General features: G+C 36.3%; 1 protein-coding gene across 3 annotated transcripts in view; it reads left to right on the forward strand.

Annotated features, from left to right (window-relative positions):
- The first annotated feature begins 20330 nt into the window (after nucleotides 1-20330).
- The window catches only part of arhgef39 (Rho guanine nucleotide exchange factor (GEF) 39), a 53868-nt gene continuing 49558 nt past the window's right edge, over nucleotides 20331-24640 (forward strand). For 2 of the 3 annotated variants that reach the window (XR_013783207.1, XM_079398886.1), the window contains exon 1: nucleotides 20331-20410. The gene's annotated coding sequence lies outside the window, so the exon portion shown is untranslated. Of the gene's footprint in view, nucleotides 20411-24093; nucleotides 24330-24640 lie in introns of those variants that run through there. The other variant, XM_079398887.1, reaches the window with a different exon arrangement.

Raw genomic sequence — 24640 nt, forward strand, 5'->3', positions numbered from 1 at the left:
CCTTGATTGTGGGAAAAAATACATCTCACTTGATTGTTAATTCTAGTGCCTCTACAGCTGAAAACAGGCATCTCCTCCTATGCTTAGATCTATAAATGATAGCCATTTTGTCATAAACATTCTGTGCAGGAACTTCTGAGAAGGTCAGGCTGTTGTTCTGATTAATTAACCATCTAACAGTCTTTCAACAGGAACTGTCATCTGGGCTTTACGTTAAGTTCACTGTAGGTGGAGGAAACCAGCTTTGATTCAGGCCTGCGCTCCCAGCGAACCTTTCCTATACGTAAAGTGCCGAGAAAAGGTCAGGTTTACTTCTTGCCGAAACCTTTAGTAGTCTTTTTGCTTGGCCACCAGGAAGGGCGTTTGGTGAGGGACTGTCAAAACTGTTCGGGTCTTTGTCGAGAGAAAGGTGTGCAACCTTTAGTGTCCCTCGACTGAGGAGCGCAGCCCACCGCACCCAAACATCACCTTAAAGGCCATATATTCTGTTTACTCCCCTGTATCCTTTAGTTCTATCTCCCAGGGTTTAAAGAGCAGTTCTCTGACTTGAATATCTATCACCTCATTGAACTGGGAACAGTGTCGGGCTACAAAGCTAGATGCCAAAGGATAGTTCGAGGGGATATTAAATCAGAAACTTAATGAAACATCAAGTTTGGTAGTAGCCCTGCACCTACTACCAAAAACTGGTGTTTATTCTTTTAATATTTTTGTGTATTAGTGTAAAAACCATTATGTCAATCTAAAAATCCTTGAATTAAGATTAATATAATTAAGGGAATATTTATTTCACATATTTAAGTGTATTTTGTCTTTTTTCACTAGTTTTAAGTGTAAATCTACCAGTGTGGTAGATTTTATTTATTACTTTTCATTTTTTTATTTTATTTTAATAAACTGTTATTAATAAATAAAATAAAAATGACATAAATACAATTATTTTAGTTGGAAAATAATTATTAAAAAACAAGTCTATGTTAACTTTAGAAGCAATACTGTAAAATATTAAGAGAATATATCTTATACACAAGTTATGTTGTCCCAACTCATTTTAAGTATAGTCAATATATGAAAAAATTTAATTTACTTCTGAAAGAAATTTGTCTGTTTAAACGTTAACTTTTAATGATTTTTTTATATTTTAAATTATATATATTATATTATATATAGAGAGTGAGAGAGAGAGAGAGAGAGAGAGAGGGAGAATCAATAAATTATGAATAATTTATTGTTATTGTGTGAATATGTAATCCGAATTTTTTAAAAAGTATAATCTACTTAATTTTTGGAATCTGATTACTTAATCCAGGTTACAAGTAATCAGTTACTACCTAGCTCTGTATACTTTTTATGTAGTACTTTTTTAACATACGTTTACATTATTTACATGTTATTTTGATTCTTTAAAGGCATTCGTCAGTCTATTTTGAAACACAAGTCTTCATGACAGCTTGATATCTTTTGGAAATGTCCAGTGATAATGATTGTTATGAATTGGTCTGGCCTAACTGACAGATCTATGAAAAGTCCCAGAGTCAGAAATGGAAGCCGAGATGACACATCCCAGTACATGATGTTTTAGAGCATCCACTGTAATCATAACCATCTAAATCATGTTGCTTCTCACCCTTACCGTGACATTTGCGCTCAGCATGCATTGGGTGGGCCTTGTAATTAGAGGTGTTTTGCATGATTTAATCGATCTTCAGATATGTGGAATATCCACAAGGTATTAATTACCACTCCACTCCATCTCCTGGTGCCGTATCGCGGAAACCCACTCAAGTGGGACACGTTTAAAGCGATAGCCTCTTCGCCATAAAACATGAATGAATATCCAGGGTGGCCTCAGCTTCGAACAATACCCCGAGCCAATGCCTTCGGCGAAACGTTTCTACGGTTCATTTCTGTACAACAACCCTCCAGCCAAGAGCCGTTCTCTTTTCAAGTGTGCAACACAAAGTGGAAATGTTGAATACAGAAAGGAAGGAGGACTGCACAACCACAGATATGAGAATCAAAGACATGTTGGCATCAGGGGAAGGGAATACACTCACCTTAATCAAGACAAGTAACCATATTTTATTTATCAGCTATTTATTATTGAGTATATATCATCCATTAAATATTTACAGAGTATTGCCTACTTCTTTCTTCACCCTAAGTTAGGTCTCAGTGCACAATACCTACAGGGTATTCTCGTATTCTTTTTTTTCTTTTCACAAGTATCACTGCTAACATTAACTCAAAACTTTTCTAAACTGCCTCAGCAGTTTATGTTCCATAATTCTAACATAAGTCCTTCAAGATTAAAAACGGGCCGTCAAACAGTGGCAGTTCTGGGTCACTTGGTGTCCTATGTGAAATACAACATGACCAAAGAGAAATTTCTTATTTTTTAAAGTCTAGTGCTGTTTCTTGGGTTTAAATTTCCTATTAAAAAACCTGTATACAATATTTAAAACTGCCAAATCCTTTTGCAATTTTGTTTTGTTTTGTTTTGTTTGGTTTTGTTTTGTATTATTTTGGAAATTGCATTCTAAATCCAATTTGCTGAAAAAATCTTAAGAAGGTCCATGCCAGTTCTTTTAAATGAAATGTGATTTTCAGAACAATTAGCTCTTAAATTGGCAAATGAAAGCTTGACAGATGGTCAAGGTCTATTCAATACAGCCTCATGCCATTAATTTCAAATAAAGTATGTACACACTGACGACAAATCACCCAAATTAACATTATGATTTAAGTTTGTGTGTTCTAGGTCAAGTCAATCTGCAATTTTAAGTGCACCTGACACTGACAGCATGCAAAGTCGAGAAAGACCCCCTTGAAAACTAGAGCAAATGAACAAACAGCCCAGTTGGCCAGTCGAGCTGCCTGAGAGACGTTTTAATTAAAACTGTGACATTGTATCATAAAAAGCAGGAATCTAATCATGATGGAATAAATATAATGTAATTATCACTCAGGTTATAAATAGCTTTAATTTCATGCTTTGCAAAAAAGAAAAAAAAAGGCAGTTGAAACGGCACCCGGGTGTTTACAGAGCTCTGCGCCACCTTCAGTTAGTGCCAAGAGACAGGAGCCACATCCAATTTCTCCTCTACAGTCTCATGTCTGTCCATTCATCCATCAAACCCTTCACACTCATTTTCTCACGCCCATCTCCAATGGAACAGCACCTCTAGGGTGTTTAAGGCCTTTCCCCGAGGGAACAATTTTGTCTAGTTGTGATTTTATTTGTGATTTCGATCCCATCCAAATTGAGCATGTTTTCTCAAACAACAAAATTATGAAGAAAATGGCCTGTTTTTGGCTAACTCAGGGGTCCTCTGAGAAATCTAATCCTGTTCAGGAAGGAATGTATGTGATTGTGGTATATTATATTTTTCACAACCCTTCTCCTAATTTATTTGAATAACTAAAGTTAAATTCTACACCATCTGGTTTATTTATTTGGACATTTTTGCCAACTTTCTGTGTAAAATTACAGTTGGTGGTTCAAGTACTGCTGGCATCCAATCCAATGGATAAAGGCATTAAAGTTGCAAGGAAAGTCCCATCTCTATACACAGAATAACCACTTGTAGCAGTTTAAGGGATGATATTCATCTTAATTCCTGACCATTGTAATTGTAATTCATTTACCTTTTTTTAAAAAAAATATGTACATTTTATATCGCCTTTGCTTCAAATTACAAACAAAAACTTTGAAAACTTTTTGGTAAATTTGGCATTGTACTCTCTTCTGACTGCCGATTTCAGTATCTCAAATCTTTTACCTCTTTTGAAAGTCGTGAAAACACTATTGTTTTCACAGTTTTTCTTTTGCTATTTGAGCAAATGGGAATGCAAAAAATATATTTGTGGTTCTCTACCATTCACTCCTTTCGAAGTTTACTTGAAAAAAAGTAATCTGATTATGTTACTCACATTACTTGTAATGCGTTTCCCCCAACACTGATTAGGTCACCCAATACCATCCGAATCGGACATCCTATGTTAATAACTGAAACTAAAATGTTGTTTTGAAAACTAATCCCATCCAAATAGTGCTTAAGAAGTCACGCAGAGGCAGCTTCTGCTCTAAATAGTGTAGACAAACTCTTATCACCGTCCTTTAAACACACACTGAAGCAGATGGTTGAAGCCTCACACCTACATATTAGTCGCATCGGGTGAGAATGTTTGCTTGGGACGCTCAAATGAATGCCTAAGCAGACCAAACAAGAATGTCTGTGATTTGGCTGCTTTACAGCAATCGCACAACACCCAGACAAAACAAAGGAATAGTAGACTAACAGAGGAGTGTGAGAGAAAAGAGAACACAGGGCTTTAATGACTGGCCTGCAGAAGAAGGAGAACAAGAGGAGGAAGAATTCCTGATGAGGAGTCACTAGTGGCACAGGTGCACTAGGTGAGAATAGGAACCGCACTGCATCTAATGATCAGGAGGGGTCCTTGAAGTGCTCCTTGGGGAACCTCAGTACACATGGAAGAAGATTCATGTAATGAAAGAAGCTGTTGTAAGATTGTGGGGGAGACATGGGAACGACGGTATGGTTAGATCAGGTATGGTTACCTGAAAGACAAGGTTTTGAAAGACGCCAATAAGCGACGGCTTAGTTGGTATGCAAATATATTTCAGGCTAGATTCCCTTTGAAACAATGAACCTTGTGTGGAAAATTATATAGGCAAAAAGGCTTGATTTTGTTCAAAATCAGTTTTAAAAATTCAGTTGATCATAGGTGGGATAGGAGTTTATATAAAAGCAAAATTCGCTTTTGTTACTTTTTTAAGGGTATTTCTGGGGCAAATTCACTTCACCGCACTGTTTTTTTTTTTATTCAAAAACTTGCTTCTTATGCTGCCTTCATGTGCTGTCATAAATTTCTTACATCCCATTTCCGAAGTTGTTGTTATGAATTTGTCGGGTTCAAATGATTTGATGTCGGAAAGAATAAGAGGATGGCAGGTTCATTCTTGCCTCTTTCTTGAGGCAATCTTACAACCCCAATTCCAGAAAAGTTGGGACGTTTTGTAAAATCCAAAAAAATCATGAATCTGTGGTTTGTTAAATGTCTTTAACCTTCATTTAAATGACAAAGTTACAGTTAAAATATTTCCAATTACGTTGGCCAGTGAAAAAAAAAAAAAAAATTTGTACTTTGGTCAGTTAAATAAAGGTTAAAGAGAATGAACAATTAACATTGATTTTATGGCATTTCACAAAACATCCCAGCTTTTCTGGAATTGGGGTTGTAAAAGCCAAAATATATAGAAGATTTTTAGTCAGTATCCAATGGATTTTGAATAAAATGTAGCGTCCCATTCTTTGGGAGCCATCTAAATATTACCTGCACTTTTGTATACCTTACAATCACCGCTTGCTGACGATTCCAGAATTTTGGTCAAATGTTATTTTTGTGGTTTTACAATATGCATCAAATTGTATACGTAAATATACATGACTATAACAGCAGAAAACACTATAGATGTTGTGGGAAAGCAAGTAAAACAAGTCACTACATACTAAAATGGCTTAGTAGTATTTTGTTGAAACGTAATAACTTGGTGCCTTAGAAAATCCTTTCATTTCAGTTGCCTTTATTGAATTGGTAGATAAAATCAAATTCCTCCCTACATTTTTTTTCCTCGTGGTTGAAAATCCAGTTTAAAGTAAAATGGGTTGAGCACCATTTCACTTTTACTGTCATGCATGTCCATAGCTTCTGTGTTGAATTACGTTAGTACTGTTATAAAAGAAGGATTGCTGAATGACCCATAAACCCAAATTAATGTCCAAAGGAAGTAAAAGGGTCATAATATTGAGCTCCTTCCTTATGTTCATTCCTTTTAGTGAGCTAAGTGGAAGAAAGTCTTCATTATAAGCGTCAAAAATGTGTTAACCTTAAAGCATAAATGACCTCAGCCTATCGATAGAAGAACTTGTATCACATGTTGGGTCATGCACCATGCAGTCATAAAACAGGGGGCTGAAATGGCCATTAGAAAGCCATTTTATTGATGAAGTCTTTCTACTGCTAACAACTGAGTTACTTAGCGAAAAAGGACGTAACTCAGCGTCAACCTCTAAAGACTTATTTACTTTTTGTTTTGTGTTCCATCGGCTCCTCATTTATTTGGTATTGATGCCGTCGTGTTAATTTCCCCTGCAGTGACATTCTGATAGGAGCAGAACAGATGGAAATACAGGATTGTCCCAGCAAAATTCATCATGAAAAATGCATCCGACACCTGTGTAATTTGCCTAATCATCTTTTCCTAATAAGCTCCCTCCATTAATTATGCACGACTTCCACAATGCAATCAAGATAAAAGTAAATCTGACGACTTAATACCCTTCAAAATAATTGGTTCAGCCAACCCCCCACCACACTCCCCCTTTCCCATCATGCCCCATCTCTGGGACAGCTTCTCTTTTGATTCTCTCTCCGTTACCTCTCCTGGACATTAATTGGGATAAGGGATCGTAAAGCGCGTAGTCTGGAGTGTGCAGCGTGTCAGGGTATGCATGACAGGAGTTAGGCCGGCAAGATGGCTCAGGGCAGGAAGTTCACCCGCTGTGAACTAAGGGATTCAAAAATGGTTTTCCCCACTTCCTTTAACCCTCCCCCCACCTCCTGAGTCCTCCTCGTCTGCTCCGGCTCGCTGTCTCGTTGCAGTTAACAGATGCAGGTGCAGATGAACGTGCATCAGGAGGCAGCTGCGAGGGCCTGTCGGTGGGGCTTTGGAAACCTAATGAGAGTCAACCTTTTGCGAACTTGCTGTCTTGCCGTGCGTCCCACCTGTCACTTTGTTACAGCCGGTGTGTGCCTTGAATTTAGCGGGCTAAATGAGCAGGAAAAGGAGGCTGTCATTGCCTCACACTGAAGCTTAAATCTGAAGATGGGGTGCCTGGGGCTGATCTTTAGCCGAAAAGCTGGAACAATACAAGTAAACAATAACGTCTGTTTAAGCACAGCATGCTAATTCACTAAGCATTTGCGCCAATTTTGCATACTATTGATATTTTAGCATTAAAAACAGCATCTTTTTCACAAACCACCAGAACTGGTCAAGAATGGCCTTCCCACAGTGGGCATTTTTTGTGTTTAAAAAGCGAGGTTTTTTATCTGCTTTTAATCTGAGTGCTGCGTATTTAGAACTGCAAAAGACACAAGCGCAGAGGTCAAACATGTCCGTCTACCACACGTTTACTTAGAAAAAGTAAACCGCAGTAGAGTGCTAAAACACATTCTGTGGGAATGGCCCCTAACCAGTCACTGAAATAATCAAGTCATTGTCACTTTGTTTGCACCTTTAAGGAAAACTGTTAGCATTAGCAATTAGCGCCCACAGAAAGTAGACTGTAAAGGTCACAAATTTGCCATTTTTGCTTAAATATTTGTACACATTTTCTGTTGATTATGTTAATGGTAAGTACAGATGAAATGATAAAGTGATTTGCTAAATCGGTTGCAAAAATAATGCAGACAGCACATGTAAATAAACTTAGCTGCCACAAGTGAATTCTACCCTTAGCCTTTTAAAACACCTTCCCAACTGCATCATTATAGACAAATATTGTATATTGTGTGTGTGTGTATCAATCTATATTCTGTGCTCTAATTTTCACTTTTTGTGTCTAATAGAAAAACTGTTAGCATTAGCAATTAGCGCCCACAGAAAGTATGATGTAAAGTTGGCCATTTTTGCTTAAAAAAAGATATGTTTACATTTTCTGTTGATTATGATAGCAGTAGGTGAAGACCAAATGATAAGACCTTTGCTAAATCATTAGCTAAAACAAAGCGGACAGCATGCAAATAAACTTCTATCTATCTATAAAAATCTATCTATCTATCTATCTATCTATCTATCTATCTATCTATCTATCTATCTATCTATCTATCTATCTATCTATCTATCTGTATGTCTATCTGTCTGTCTGTCTGTCTGTCTGTCTGTCTAAACCCTAATGTTTACAATTAGCGCCTTATTAGAAAAACTGTTAGCATTAGCATTTAGCTGCCACGGAAAGCTGCAAAAGTCAAATTTTGTTTAAAAAATATTTGTTTACATTTCTATTGATTGTTGTAGCAGTAAGTAAAGATAAAATGATAAAGAAGGCCTTTGCTAAATCAGTTGCGAAAACAAAGTGGAGAGCACATACAAATAAATTTTGCTATTAGCTGTCACATATGAATTCTCCCCATAGACTTTTTAAACTCCTTTCCAGCTGCACTATTAAGGACAAATATGTGTTTTGTGTGAATCCTTACCTCTGATCTCATGAGTTTATAGTCTATGAGATCTCTGTCTTCAAGTACATCTCAGACCTTTGGCTGGCGGCAAGTCTATTCTTTCCTGCATATTGCTAATCCATGGCATAATTAAATCCCTGCTACTTTTAAGATATCTGAACAAAGCCCACATTTTCTGATTCCCTAGCGTTCTACCTTTGATCAGCTGCCTTACTCCTGGCGAGAAGCTGTAGCTAATGGGAGTTAATGTTTCTCTCGGCCGTGCTACCCACGGAGTGCTGCGTTAAGCCCGCATCAATGGTGATTACAAGTGCATTTGTGGAGGTGTGCTGTAGTGCTCTTTGCATTGAACTGGCCATAACTAGCAGTATGGTGCTGTCTTTTTATTGGCTCAGATTTTGAACTGCTTTGAATTGCACAAATTGTCATGTTGTTTACGGTGCTGTGCAGTTGCTAAACTAAAACGTGTGATGCTATTAACTTAAAATCTATCTAGCTAATATTTCTATTTTGAATAAATACTGAAAAAAGTCACGGGTTCCAAACAATATTTTTGGAACCCGTGGCCTAATGGAAGTCGTGGCCTAATGGAAGTCGTGGCCTAATGGTTAGAGAGTCGGACTTGTAATCCGAAGGTTGCGGGTTCGAGTCTCCAGCCGGCAGGAATTGTAGGTGGGGGGAGTGAATGTCCAGCGCTCTCTCCACCCTCAATACCACGACTGAGGTGCCCTTGAGCAAGGCACCGAACCCCCAACTGCTCCCCGGGCGCTGCAGCATAAAATGGCTGCCCACTGCTCCGGGTGTATGTTCACGGTGTGTGTGTGTGTTCACTGCTGTGTGTGTGCACGTTGGATGGGTTAAATGCAGAGCACGAATTCCGAGTATGGGTCACCATACTTGGCTGAATGTCACTTCACTTCACTCACTCAATATTAAGCAGCACAATATCTTCCAACATTTATAATAAATCAGCATATTAGAATGATTTCTGAAGGATCATGTGACACTGAAGACTGTTGGCCTAATGGCTGATGAAAATTCAGCTTTGCTACCATATGTATAAATTATAATCTAAAGTATATTAAAATAGAAAACTAGTCACAATTATATTTCACAATTTTACTGTTTTTACTGTATTTTTGATCAAATAAATGCAGAAATAAATATATTTCTTATGTGCAGAAAAAGGTAATTGAGCTTCACAAATTAGTGAAGTGGCTTTAAGAAAAGAGCTAGAGCAGTGAAAATTCTCATTTCCTTCTTAATAATTAAGAAGTTCTAATCAACAGAAAATGTTATGAATCTGCCTGGAAGAGGACATGTGTCTATATCGTCCTAATGCATGGTGAGGAGGAGCGCTTGAGTGGCTAAAGACTCTCCAAGGACCACAGCTTGAGAATTGCAGAAAATGGTTAAGTTTTGGGTTCAGAAAACCTTTAAAAAAATTATCAAACAGCACCTACATCACCACATGTTGTTTGGGAGGGTTTCAAGAAAAAAATCAAGAAAAGAAAATTATTTCACCAAAACACAGTCTCCAGCATATTCAGTTGACAGACACTACTGGAACTTCAGTTGGCTTCTATGGTCAGATGTAACTAAAAATTTAGCTTTTTGGCAGCAAACACTCAAGTTGGGTTCGGTGAACACAGGGATAAAAATTACCCCATGTGTACAATGAAATAAACAGCTGTATTTTAAATGTTGTGGGCCTATATTTCTGCTGGAGGTCCTGGACATCTTGTTTAGACACATGGCATCACTGATTCTATCAAATACCAACAGATAAAAAAATCAAAAAGTGACTGACTTTTAAGTGACAAAAAGTTAAAAATCTCATAATGGACCATATTTGGATCTTCCAGCCGGAAAATAATCCAAAAACAACACAAAAATGGGTCACTAGGCACAAAACCAAGCCTCTGCTATGGCCATTTCAGTTCCCTGACCTGCACCCTATAGAAAATGAGTGAGGTGAACTGAAGAGAGGAAGCACCGTCATGGAGCTGGGAATCTGAAGGATCTGAAGTGATTCTGGATGAAGGAATGGTCTCCTCTCTCTAGTCAACCTCATCAGGCATTACAGGAGAAAACTCCTATACTATTTTGGCGAATGGAGGTTTCAAAAAGTATTGAATAAAAGGGTACCGTTAATTGTGTCCAATGTGTATTTGAGAAAAACATTTATTTCATAATGATATTTCCCCCCATTTTAAATTCTTATTCTCTGATGAAAGGTTAGGTTTTTGTGAAATTTTTTAATAATAGATCAAAAGGATTAACAATGCTGTTTTATTTCCACAGCCGTCTTCGATCATATTTATCAAGGGTACCAACAATTCTGACCACGTTTATATATACATGAACTAGAAATAAAAAATAGTGTTTTTAGTATATTAAAAATTACTAGTATTTTAATTTCTATTTAAGTGTGTGTACATATGAGTGTCGCTGACTACTTCATGATTAGCTAGACTGTAGATAAAATTATGAGAAGCTTGCGGACAACTTGTGAACAGCTTTGCAAGTTTCAAATTAGCTTCCGCAACACTGGTTGCTTTATTGAAATTATCCTCAGACCAAGGTGACGTGTTGTTTTTCTGTGGAAATCGATGTATCTAACAACAAAGATGTGTGCAGGGCGACTAAATGTTAATGCTGCTGTACGAGGCGTTGATTAAACAAAGACAAGGAAAAAAATAGCCTTGATCAATACTGAAAACAGAGCTGTTGACGAGACACAAAATGATACTGCATCACAATTCCTTTCTGCAGAGTTGGTCTGTACAACTTGAGATAAGTGGCCGTAAGAGGCTTTCAAATTAACATCTACATTTCGAGATATTAGCGAGTGAGATGCCACCCTCCACCTGCAACACTTCCATCCCACAATGCCTTGTTTCCCAGCCCCGAACACTTACACTGTAACACCTGCACAGAGGCATTGATGCACTGAGTAGCTGTTTATAGGAGCTTTTACATCATTAATTTGGAGACTGCTGAAGTGTTAATCAATGCCGCTGCCATAGTAACAGAACAAACAGCGAGTCCTGAATCCCCCGCTAATTGTGCTTTATTGTTTCAGACAGAGTAAGCAGAGCAAAGGGGGCTTCAGTTTGACGTCTGCTCATAAAGACAATGTTCTCATTTTAGCCTGATGTCTCTCCATCAAACTTAGTCGGGGCGTTGTTTCCATTAACCACTAGTAACACCTCACCAGTGGAAAATGTTTTAATCAATTATGGTCTGACTCACTCACAGCTTATAGAGAGACAAGCGCATTTATGTCTTCCTCTTTAAACTCTCACCGCGAATCGTCACGTACAAGTGCTTGTCCCGGTTTGGATGTTAAATTTTGAGAATTGCTTTAAAGTGCATGCATTAGGATAGCATACAGTACATATAATCAGGTTAATCACAGCCAATTATGGCTTCAAATTAGGTGTGGTGAAGTTTCGTGCATAGAAATTCTGAAAGCTTTATTTGTCGCTGCGCATAGCCGTTATGTGGGCCAGTGGCTTTGTAGGAATTAAAAATCGCAAATCAGCTTCTGAAAAACACGTCTCGGTTGAACAGGAAAGATCAATAGGAAATTTTAATGGATTTTATGTGGGTAATGATAGAGGAGGTTAAGAGGCTAGGGCACGGGTTAATGGTACTATCAGGACATAGACCAAGTTAAGTGCAAAGGAAAGGTCTACCACCAGAGGTTAATTAACCTTTTTAAACCCCAAGGTGTCGGAACACACATACATATTGAATAGAAGCTGCCACAAAAAGTCTGTAGGTCACGGCAAATACATTTTGCAAGTTACAATTAAAACATCATCAGACCACTCCACATCTCGATTTAGGAGCCATTTATGAGGCGAAAACTCAGAAGGCAATTTATTACAGTCAAAAGCTATCTGAACAGGGGGCAGCGGGGTTACCAGATATATAATTTGAGGCAATGGCACATGGTGTAAAGAGACAGGGAGGTCAGTGATGCAAGCCCAATGCCATCCGCTCTTCATTTTTACCTTTTCATTTGCACAAAGTTTAGTTAATGAAAGATTTATGAAAAAATCCTGCAAATGATCAGCAGTTTTTTTCAATCCCTTAAAATAAATGCTATATAATGCACTATTAACAGCTGTCGATGATCATACTGGTTTATGCTGTTGTGAATTTGGGGATACATTTAAAAGCCTGTTCTTGGTTTTATTGTGAATGATTTATTGATACATAGAAAATTGCTTTTCTATACAAGTTTTAATTGATGCTTAACTTTTAATCTCGCCAATGGGTAAGAAATCATGCCGTCAAATTCAAACTTCAGCATGAATTCAGTCTGGCTGTATTCTGGTTTGTAACGCTCCTTTTGGATGATCAGTTTATGATGCATAAAGTCTGGTTGTTATTGAATATTTATTTATTTTCTTGTTGAATAAAATAATTTATTGTGACTCGCTTGGAAATATGGCACCTAAGAAAATGGGTTGCGAACGGTAATTTTTTCTATGCATAAAGCAGATAGAAAATAAATGTTTCAAGTTATCAATCCTTTACACCTTCGCACAAGCATTAAAACATTTGAGATCTTTCTGGTAAATATTTGTTTGCTCTAAGAAATAAGTTTTTTTCTGAAACCCTTTGAATTACTTGGATTGCCTCGGTAGCTTTTTAATGATGTGAAGGCACGAGACGGTTACCGAAAGTTATTGCCAATGCCAGCGAGTTTCACTATCGCTTCAGCGTTAGTAACGAGAGGTAAAACATCCCCCGTGACCGAGAAGCGCAAACCATGATAGACGTAAGACTGATTCATGGTAAATAGCATACGGAGAACCCTGCTGATGACTTCCACTGTGAGTGATCAAAAACTTTCTACAATCCGACACGCACATCTTGCCATTCCCTTAGTGGCTGGTATCCCTGCCAGCGCCTCCATTTTGGAGTTTGGAGCTCCCCAAGGCCGGCTGTCCCAAAGGGACCACAAGAAGGTAACAAGTTTTGTGAATTTCTTCCTTGCAAGAATATTTTGCATCTAACACGTATGGGAGGTTGAGGGTGGGTGCGAAGAATCATGAAACTCAGGAAGCTGAAATTTCCCTATCCTCTCCAGCAGTATTCCCTTTTCCGTCCTTTCCCAAGAGCCTGTCAATCCACACCCAAAACAAAGACAACAAAGGAATCCCCACTGGAACCAGGCCATCTTCAGAAGCGTAGCGCCGAGAAGATACTCTCCACGCCCATGATGTAATGAACGAGCAAGGCTTTCCCCCTCCCCAAAAACTCTTTGCTGCTTTCCGACTTGGCTCTTTTTTGGATATGCCTCCTTTTTTACTTCACACTGAAAGTTTTTTCCTGCATATTCAGTGTGAGCCCAGAGTTTGAGATTGCTCACTCCGAGCCTCGCACCCACTCTCCTGCGATGAGCGCTATTCCCAAGGTGCGCTCTTTCCAAATAATTGCCCTGTTTTTCCGAATGCTCCGGATCTGGTGCCACACTGATGCTGTGCTTTAATTTGTGGGTAAATAGGCTTTCTGCTGAGCTTAAAAGCACGGCACCCGTTGGGGGAATTAGCTGTGGGGGGATTCTGGAAGGCGAATCTTTAGACGAACGAGGCACCTTATTTCTGACTGTGCATCGAGGAAGTTAAGCAGGTGGATAATACAGCAAACAAGGGAGCTGACGGTAACTGAGCTGACCTCACACATCATGCGCTCATCGCGCTTCACCTGCTGAGCCGTACTGCCAATCAACACAAACATCCAGAGTCGCTGGATTCTGGTAAACAGCTGAGCTGCTACAGGCAAAACTCACCACGAATTAAGGCGGCAGAGTCGAGCACCATTAAACACGATATAGATTTGAAGTTAGAACTAACTTTGGTATTCAAAAGCAAAACATGCTTCTTTATTCAGGGTTTGGGGGAGTTCAGGGGATGCAGGTAAATGCACACAAATTAAATACTGTATGTAGAAAGTACATATCCTACATGCAATTTAAACAATTTAAGTATGTTGTTCCAACTCTAGAAAATCATATATTTTTAATGAAAAGATGAGTAGCAGAAAAAAATTAAGGAGATTCAGCAGTATGGCATAATTGTTCAAATAAATCCAGCTCTATTATTATTATTATTATTATTATTATTATATACTTTATTACTATTGTTATTATTATTACTTTTTGTTAGTTTTTTTTTTACAAATAATATATATATATATATATATATATATGAATATGAATAATAATATATAAAAATTATACTAATATAAAACTATATTTTATTTTTGATAAAATAGAAGTAGGCTATTGTTACACTTAATAATATTATTATTATATTATAACTTGTATTATGTGGCACACACACACATATATATTTGTAAATATAGTATTTTTCTCAAATATGTACATGCATTTGTATTGTACTGTATTGTATTTATAAAATAAATATACACAGTACACACATATATTATATTATATTATATATTATATCACATATATTATGTAAACACAAACTTTTTTGGATGCAATGACAGCCCTAATATATTTACACTATTATTATGCCTAATATATTTACAGTTTTATGCTTAATAAAACATTTATGTCACATTTTTACATTGAATAAATTCCATTTAAAATTAAAAACCAAAAAGATTGCTTAAAATCCATTTTAAATCCCTTTTAAACATAACATAAACTAAATTTATGCGATTTCTTTAGAAGTAGCTAATAGCTTGTTTTTTGACATTTCCAAGAGTGTATTTGCATTGTCAAGTCACATTTGAAGGAGGATGAATCCTAATAATTAAAACAGACATATTAGGAACAGCAGAGTGCTAATAATATGTTCAAATGAAACAGGCAACATGAGCTCACCAGACCCTCTTTGCAGTTAATCACTTTGAAATAAAAGACAAAACATCTCAAGAGAATAAACCAATTATAACGAGATAAAAGGCAGCTAAAAATAATGTTGCAATGAAAAAGAATGTGCTGCCTCTTGTTTGTTCACTATGACTTGCACTGCTGGAGCAGCTTTGACTTAAATGGGATCCCAGAGGTCTGGGTACTGGTTAAACACATGCAGTGACAACCCAAGCATAACTCTAATCATTCCCTCTGTCCCACAGGTAAAACGCGGTGTGGACATTTAGTGTCACACGAGTTTAACTTTAGATGCGTCTCCAGCGAAAGCGTGACAGCCGGCCCTCCGTGCACAGAGCAAACTTTTATGCTCTAATTTCCATTCCCAAAAGTGGACGCCAGAGAACAAATGTATCGGTGATGGACGTTCACAAATGACAAACACAACACCGAGCCATTCCCTCGCGCTACCTGGAGCGCACGTGTGTGGAGCGCACGCGAAAATTCAATAGAGGAGCCTCTCGTCGCGATGCTTGATGCTTGAATGACAGCTTTCAAGCGAGTTAGTGTCCCCCATCGTCAATTAGGAGCAAACCTCATTGACACGCATAAAACCCTGCCATCCTGTGCTTGCGGTAATTGCAGGCATGACAGTTTATCATTATCCATGAAAACCGCTGGGTTTTGCAAGCGCCACGCTTTTTTTTCAATGGTCCTTCTCGACTGGAGAGTCACTCCACTTTTTTTGTGTCTATTTGTTTCCATGTGATTATTTTTTTCCCAGGGCCAAACAGTCATTTTACTTTAATGAGCTCACCGTTTTCAAACATGCCGAAACAGCGACAAGTATGGAGAGTCGGGTTGCGGGGGCCGATTGAGAACTTTAATCAAGGCAACCAATAGGCAATTACAACAAATTGCTTTTGAAAATCCTCGGCACTCTTTCAATTTGTTTGCCTTGTTCGCTCCCTTCATTTCTCTGTTGATGTGTTTTCTGCTTTGTCCATGACTTAATCTTCCTTTTAGCGCTTAATCTATCATTTACCTTATAAATTGAGTACTTGCACACTTTAAAGGCATGACTTTAAGGTCAATTATAGAGTTGATTCAAATTAGACTTTTGAAGTGTAGAGATTAAAGCGGCTTCTCAAGTGCATGTGTTTACGTGTTTTCTTGTCTGGGCGGGGCGGGACTTGTTTAAAGAGCCAGTTAAATATTAGGGGGGTGGGGCAGTCTGCATTTGATTGGACAGTAATTTGTAGCACAAAGTAAGTCCTCCATATTTTTTTACCTCAAATTTTAAATGCATATATCAACTAAAAGTGAATTTGGTCAAACTTTTGGACTTACCCTACAAACAATGTCAATATCATTAATAAAACTACTGATGATAATGGTCATACCTGAAGGTTTTTGATTTTATTTAAGACGAGACAAGGTGCACATTAAAAATATTACCAAAAAAATAACAAAGTTTTAACCATTTCAAAAATATTATTGTTGAAGAAATGCTATTTTAGTATTATTTATATTACAGTATTTATTAATATTTAGTATTAGTGTTTATTTTATATTTTTAATTTTAATTTTAATTTTAGAAATGTTATATGCCTTTGGCATTTTTATTATTATTTTTTTATATATTTTTGAAATTTATTTTTAATATTTCTATGAATCTTTTATTTTGTTTTCAGTTCCTTTCTCATTTTTACTTTTTTTGTTTAATTTGTATTTTTTTTTTCTTATTTCAGCTGTATTTCAATTTAAAAACTATTTGTAATAGTTTTAGTTTAACTGAAACACTAAACAAGTATTGTTTTTGTTAAATATTTGATTTATATTTAAATCAAATATAAAAATATAAATATTTTATATATTTTTTTGGTTAGATTTTGCAATTTATTCTGGTTATTATTTTATTTATTCTTGTAATTTATTTTTCATGATTTTTCAAAATAGGAAATTTTCATCAAAAGACTAAAATTGCATATCTGACCTCCAAGTTAACAGATTTTGATCAAAAGCCCTAAAACTGATTTCATGCGATCTGTAATATCACTATAAAACTGCCTGAGAGACATTTGAAACAATTTCTAGCCAATAATGCCCTCAGTGTATCACAAATCCCTGTAATTAAGACTAACGAGAACGATCATGCATTTCAGCAGCAAACAGTCTGTGTTCATGAAGCCACTTAACGTCCGGTTGCACAGCAGGCGTCCTTTGTTAAAAATGAAAAGTCCCTTTCCTTGCTCTCATCACGGCTGTTAAATAAGGATATTGACCTGTACATTCCTCAAAAGGCTCTGACGTTGTGAGGCCCCGAACACTATTTGTTGTGATGGGGCCCGTGTTTGTTTTTATCTAAGTGATTCGATATGTTCTGCAGTTGCAGCATAGTTTCTTATGACTCTATCTCTAAGCTTAGGGTTACCCCTCTTTTTTCCTTCTGAATAATTCATGAACAGAAATCCAATACTATTGAGTTGGAGTGAGGGGGACTCAGAAAAAAAGTTGAATTACAAAACATTGCATTCTTTCATCTCATGAAGTTTTGCGAGGAGCAAGGGTCAATTAAGAGTCCTCTGGCTACGGTGAGTATGAATAATGCACCACAGGGCTGAAAAACCTTGGGAGACTTGCTTTACTTGTGTAGATTATTGACGCTCCTACCGCTTTTTTCCCCCTCCTCTCTCCTCAGGTGAAAAAGGACCCTTTGTCTGCGGTGTCTCTGACTGTTCATGCCTCAATAGCCTGGAGGCAAAATGGGCCTAATTTGCACAGGTCTGTTTTGGGGCCAATTATTATAATACCAAATGTTCTGGAAGCACAATAAAATTGAAAACAATAAAGAGCAGAGCCGCCAATATTGTCATACATTTTACATTTTAATGAATCTCTCATTAAAGATGTATTTTATCAGTTTGGCGATTCGCAGTGCACCTCTTTTCCACCTTTTTGAGTGTTGCTGTAAGATTTAATAGCTTATATGTATAATATATGTGTTGTTTTTCAAAAACGAACTGAAAATACGGCAGAAAATTACCGTTTTAGTTTATCTATAGATTTTAGTTGTAACTGACGATGTTATTGCTCCTGACATTGATGTCTCAGGTATGTTCACAAAGAGCTTTCAGCTCACCGAGAAAACATAACTCAAGGGCAAGGTCTCATCTGGCACTCGAGGAAAAAGTCCTTATGTTATCAGGAGCGCTGCACACTGTAAGTGTTGTCATATGAATGAGCATATGTTGGTGTTATACAATTTATTGTATGTACACTGTGTCCTGCATGGATTTAATAGGATAGTTCAGCCAAAAATGAAAATTCTGTCAGCCTCATGTTGTTCCAAACCCATATGACTTTGGAATTCTGTGGAATACAGTAGAAGACCCCATTGACTTTCATTGTATTGATAAAAACACAGAAGAAAGTCACATGGGTTTGGAATGACATAAGGGTGACAGAATTAATTTAAGAAATAAATAAACTTATATCTGAGCTTTAAGTCTCACCAAAATAAATAAAAAGAAAAGAAAGCAACAACAATAAATAAATACATAAATCAGAATTGCTAAATATAAACTCAGAATTCTGACTTTTTCACAATATCTCATAATTCTTAGTTTATATATTTTTAGTTTTTTTCCTCAGAATTCTGAGTTTACATCTTATTTCATGGAATAAAGAATAAAAAATTCTATCTCTCAATTCAAACCTCTCAGGGTTCATATTTTGCAATTCAGACGTCAAAATTATGAGGGAAAAAGGTCAGAATTGTGAAACTCACCAGGACTTGTCACAGCACTTATATGTTATTGCTCTTTTGTTGGTTTGATTGGTTCTATTGTCCTCATTTGTGAGTCGCTTTGGATAAAAGCAACTGCTAAATGACTAAATGTAAATATAATGTAAATAAGCTCAGAATTGTGAAGAAGAAAATCTGAATTGTGAGATAAAAAGTCGCAATTACCTTTTTATTGTTATTAATATAATTATATATATATATATATATATTTTTTTTTATCTCAAGGCAGCAGAAAGCTTCCATATCATTGACTTTCACTACACAAAAACACAGCAGAAAGTCAGTCATACAGTTTTGGGATAACATGAGGTTGAGTAAACGATGACAGATTTTTCATTTTTAGGTGAACTATCCCTCTACAAGAAGATCATGCATTCTATTCATGTCTGATTTTAATTCCTTAAAAGGTTGCTTATGCAAGAGCACTATAAAATCAGGCCCGGTCATGTTTTACATGCAGATGCTGCATCTGTCATGCTGGTCAGAGGCTGGATACTCTCAGATAGCCACACAGGCAACACTAGATGTCAGTGTTCTCGCTGATGTCGGGCTGCAAGCTTTTTGTTTGTGGGAAGGGGAAGGAGAAGCAAATAGTTTGAGAAGTTGATGCTTGCACTTTAGAACTTGGGGGTCCTGATGGATTTCCTCATATTAGAGGGACTGTCTATGAGGAGTTAGGGGCTATTACTGTGCCAAGCCTGATCACGGGCATCTCTTTCATCTTGCCAACACTCTTGTATAATTAGCAGAAATTTGCTGAGATGTCTTTTCTCCTCCCTTCATTTCCTAAGATGAATCATCAGGAGTATAGACTAAACTCCCTTTCTTAAATCCTAGGATGCAAAAGTTAAATGTAAAATTAATGGTTCATCTTATTTAGAAGATATATTTAGTATTTTTCTTCTCTGTTTTGCGCTTTGAAGCTGTTGGATTCACCTAACATAGACACTTCTGGAGTTTTGATAGAAAATGTTTCTCATGTCTGCTCCATCTTGTTCTTAATGATCATAAACAAACAAAAAGAAGGGTCATTCTATCAAATTTGTGATTTTTTATTTTGAAAAGGTGATTCAAAGAATACATTTCATTCTATGTACTCTGTCAGACAAAAAAAAACTATTAGGATGAGTATTACATATAAATATTATATCCTATGAAGTAGGCCCACTTGTGAGAAATAAGATTAATTGTTTATATAATTATTAATTTAATTGTTAATGTTAGCTTTCTTCCCAACTTTAAATAAATGTCATTATTTACACTTATATGCTTATGACGCAATGGGTACAGAAAGCAGGCTTTTGGTGAAATGACCCCTAGCGCTGAATCTACTCAATTTCGCGATGACGTCACGAGGGGGCGGTTCAGTTTCGATGTTAGTGAGCACCAATCAGAGCGCAGTAAATCCCGGAACTTCTGAGAGTGTAAGAAAGCGCGCCTGTATTCAATTTGAAAAGAACGAACGACATCATCAGGTATGGAATGTTTTTGCGTTTAAACGTTCTGTATCGTTTAACACACGACTTTATGAATGGCAACTGGATCGTGAAGTTCGCTATATTGGCTGTAGCCTATTTTACAGTCTAACGTTAGTTTTATTCTCAAGAACACGTGGCACCAGAAGTGTAGGCTACTTCTACGTTGTTTTTGAGTTTAGTCATGCGAAAAAGTGTTATTTCTTTTTTGAGTAACGTTAATTCAGATATGTCATACTTGATATGCGCTATTGTCTCCAAATCTCCTAACGTTACGTTTAGTCGCGAGCGGTGACTCAATGAAAATAGTCTGTCTTTGCGTATTGTAACCTCGTATGTTTGTCTATAGCTTTAAAAATCTGTTTTGAAAATAGTTATTCAAATAGCATCCAAAATGATGTGTTTTTGATCTTTTGTGATTTTAAAGTTTTGCGTTCACAAACACATTAAAAAACAGCAGGCCAGTCACAATAGCTTTTATTATTCATAGTGTCAAAATGAATTTCATTGTTAATCAACTAAAAAGCAAGTAATAAAGCTATGTATTTATTTAACCCTTTCTAGGATTAAATAGACCTTTAAATCTAAGTAGGCTTTATTTGTTTGTATTTATATTAAAGATTGATACTTGATGCTTTTGTGAATTGTAAGAGCTGATTATAAACACAATTTCTTAGACAATGAGATTATATTTCATTCACTGAAGTTAGATTACTGTATCTGTAGTCTCAGAGAGCCCATATATAAAACAAGAAATAAATGTAGACTGTAGAAGTAGGCACTGCACACACACACACACACACACACACACACACACACACACACACACACACACACACACACACACAGCCAGCTAGGTTATTATTTGTTTTTGTTTTTTATATTTTTTCCAACAATGACTTGTCAAACTGAGACCTATACAACGTATAATTTTACTATTACTTACTATATATATATATACACTATATAATTCCACTGTGATGGAAAATCTCTGGAAATCTAGTTGTAAAATTGATTTCTTTGGCCTGCAAAAATCATGGAAATGAGTGTCTTAAGAAGTCATGCGAAAGTCATGGGAATTTCTATAGGGAATTCAAATGTTTATGCTTTGGCTCAGCTTTGAAATATTTAATCAGCTGGTTGTTGCTGTTTGTAGAGTTAAACTTGCTGTAGGCCATCATGATGACATCAGTTTGCTTTCATTGGACCTTATTTGAACTTGTTTCCATTTTTGACTTCAAAAGAAAAAAAATCAATAGTTTGAAGTGAAAATGGTGCAAATGTCTTACAATTGTCTAAATTCATTAATTAAAAGTAGAACTAAAACTATAAACCGTTTTTCATTACTTAAAATACAATTTTTAATAAACTTAAACTTATTTTATTTCAGCTACAGTAGTTGCCAAGGCAGCATTTCCCATTTTTAAGTACTAAAATGATTTAAACTGTATAAACTAAAATAACAAAAACTAAATAAACGAAAGCTAATAAATAAAAACTATAGCCAAAAAATCAAATGATAAAAACACACACACAAAAAATACTAAAACTAACTTAAATTTATGAAACGTAAAATATAAAAAATAAAATCTAATTCTAAATATGAACAAAAAGTATAATATCATATCAGTTATAATGGCACTGTAGATCTTACCGAAACCATCAGAGCAATAACAGTGAGTGGGAATATTTGGATACACTCCAGCTCCACCCCTCATCCATGTGGCTCTTCTGGGAAGCAGATCTGTGGACTTGCCAATGCTGATCATGATGTTGCACTGCTTTATTTGCAGGTGTTACCCAACACCTTTATATTTAGATACAAGATTGTCTGTAAAGAAAACCAGGATTTTTCTGTGTAATTTTCCATATGTATGCATAAAACATTATCCTGAACAAAAGAAAGTGGTCTTGTTTAATATAAATGCTGAGTTATGCAAACAAACCCTGCCGGTTGCTCCATATTTAGTCTTTTTAACTAGGTACTCCTGACCCCAGTCCTCTTCAGCTGGCTTTTAATTGGCTTCACTGGGCCTAAAATGCTGCAATATTTCTCTAAATTGACTGCTTATTTGAGTGTCGAGAGTGATGCAATTTACAGTAAGCTGCTGGTAAAATTGGACTGTGGCTTCAGACGCAGCACTTAGCTGAGACTGCATGGGGCACGAGGAACTTCAGGGGATGCATTTTACGTTTTATGGAGGTTTTGTTCAAACAAGGGGACGGGCACCACAAAGGCAGATGGGATGGGATTTTTTGGTGCTTTCGCTCCTCATGGATACTCGTATGCACACCTCTTCGTCTTTTTGGGTTGATCGTGCTGCCTTGTTTACAGTGTGTTATAGAAGGGCTGACGCCAGCCTCCCTCAGGAGGGAACAAGGGTTAATTGCTGTTAAAGTGTTGGTCTCGTTCCTCTTTCTGGCCCTGATGCTCCATTAGAGCTGACACTAATGAGGCAGTGCAGAGAGGACACCCCGGAGTCAAGGGACAGCACCACCGGCTGGGGGAGGGAGTGATGATGGAGAGACATTACTTAGCTGAGAGAGAGAGAGGAAGCATGCACTAAGTCATAGATCAAGAGTGTGTGTTGTTCAGTGTTGTTGGGATATGTGTAGGTTTGGCTTCTCTTAATTGGAGGCTTACCCTCTGCATATGTTGTTTGTTTGTCATTATGAATTCACAGGGGACTGAATCGCTGGTCGTCCCTCATACTTGGTCTGTTTAGCCAATGGCATTTGCGTAGTTATTGGACTGTATTGATTGTAATTTACAAATGTCAAAATATGGATTTTCAACACCCTAATAATGTAAATGATGAAACTGGCTAAATAAGTACTTTTATTTAAAAAAACAAAAGATCATTGATTATTGAAGTCAACAAAAGATGTGAGGCTGCTCTAAAATAATTTAATGTTTTTATTTTAATAAGTACTATATAGAATTATATAAGTTGTATCGACCACAATATAAAAATATAATAAAAATAATACAACTTTATCAAATTATGAATGATTCAAAATACGAATATAAGCAAATGCAATGAAAGTAAGGCTGAAATAATTAAATAAAATCATTGTTAAAATATTATGAATATATAATGAATTTAATGAAATCAGAAAAACTAATTCACTTATTTTATATCAAATTATAAATTATTTAAAAAATATGAATATGAGCAAACTCAGTAAAATAATCAATCATAATAATAAAAATAATCAATCATTTTAGAAAATCATTTTATATTATTTGAAATATTTTCCATTTATTTGATTAGTTCTATTTAAAAACTATATACAATTCTATAATTGTATCATAAATAATAATCAACAATTTATAAAACAATTATTATAAAATTTTGTCAAATTATGAATTCTCAAAAATACTAATTTTATTATATATAAAATGTTACTATATATGAAAATATTATACGTAATATTACAATGTATTGTTGTGTGTATCTTGTGTGTGTGTGTGTGTGTAAATTTATATATTAGTGCTGTAATGATTAATCGCATTATATGTATAGTGCAAATGATTAATCGCATCCAAAATAAAAGTATATATACATACATGTATATATTAACGTTAACGCTTGTGATTAATCTAAAAATTTTAACGCGTTAATATATTTTTTTACTTAAATGAATCGTTTGATAAGGTTTGACCCCAACTTCTTGCCGTCATCGCAGCGCGGAAGGAAATCATTGCCTGCGTCCCAATATGCACACTATCCATCATAAATTCTATGTGATATTAGTAATTTTCAATACTATTTAGGGCAGATAGGGTGGATAGTATGCACATTGGGACGCAGGGATTGTGTGATTATGAGGCGCAGGGCTAGAAGAAAGTGAAGCGAACGCGGAGAGAGAGAGAGCAACAGTGCGCGAGAGATATGTATACTCATATTAAATAAAGGTACAGTGAACCAGTGTTGCCAAGGTTGCGGTTTCCCCGCACAATTGGGTTATTTTGAAAATACAGTCGCGGGAAAAATGACAGAGCTGTGGGTTACCTTTTTTTTTGGCTACTTTTATAATGTACCGTGGCCGCCCAAAGTGTATGTATACGTGTACACATGTGATCGCAAAAGGAAGTTATTACAAACACTCGATGGTGGTTTAAAGTGAGTTCTGAGTAAAAGTGTACTATTAATCTCATAAATTGTCTTCTATAGCATGACGCTAATGTTAGCTCTAATGCACCAGAACAGGTCCAATTCTTCTTCA

The sequence above is a fragment of the Barbus barbus genome (assembly GCF_936440315.1).
Source record: "Barbus barbus genome assembly, chromosome: 39".
In the NCBI taxonomy this organism is placed as follows: domain Eukaryota; kingdom Metazoa; phylum Chordata; class Actinopteri; order Cypriniformes; family Cyprinidae; genus Barbus; species Barbus barbus.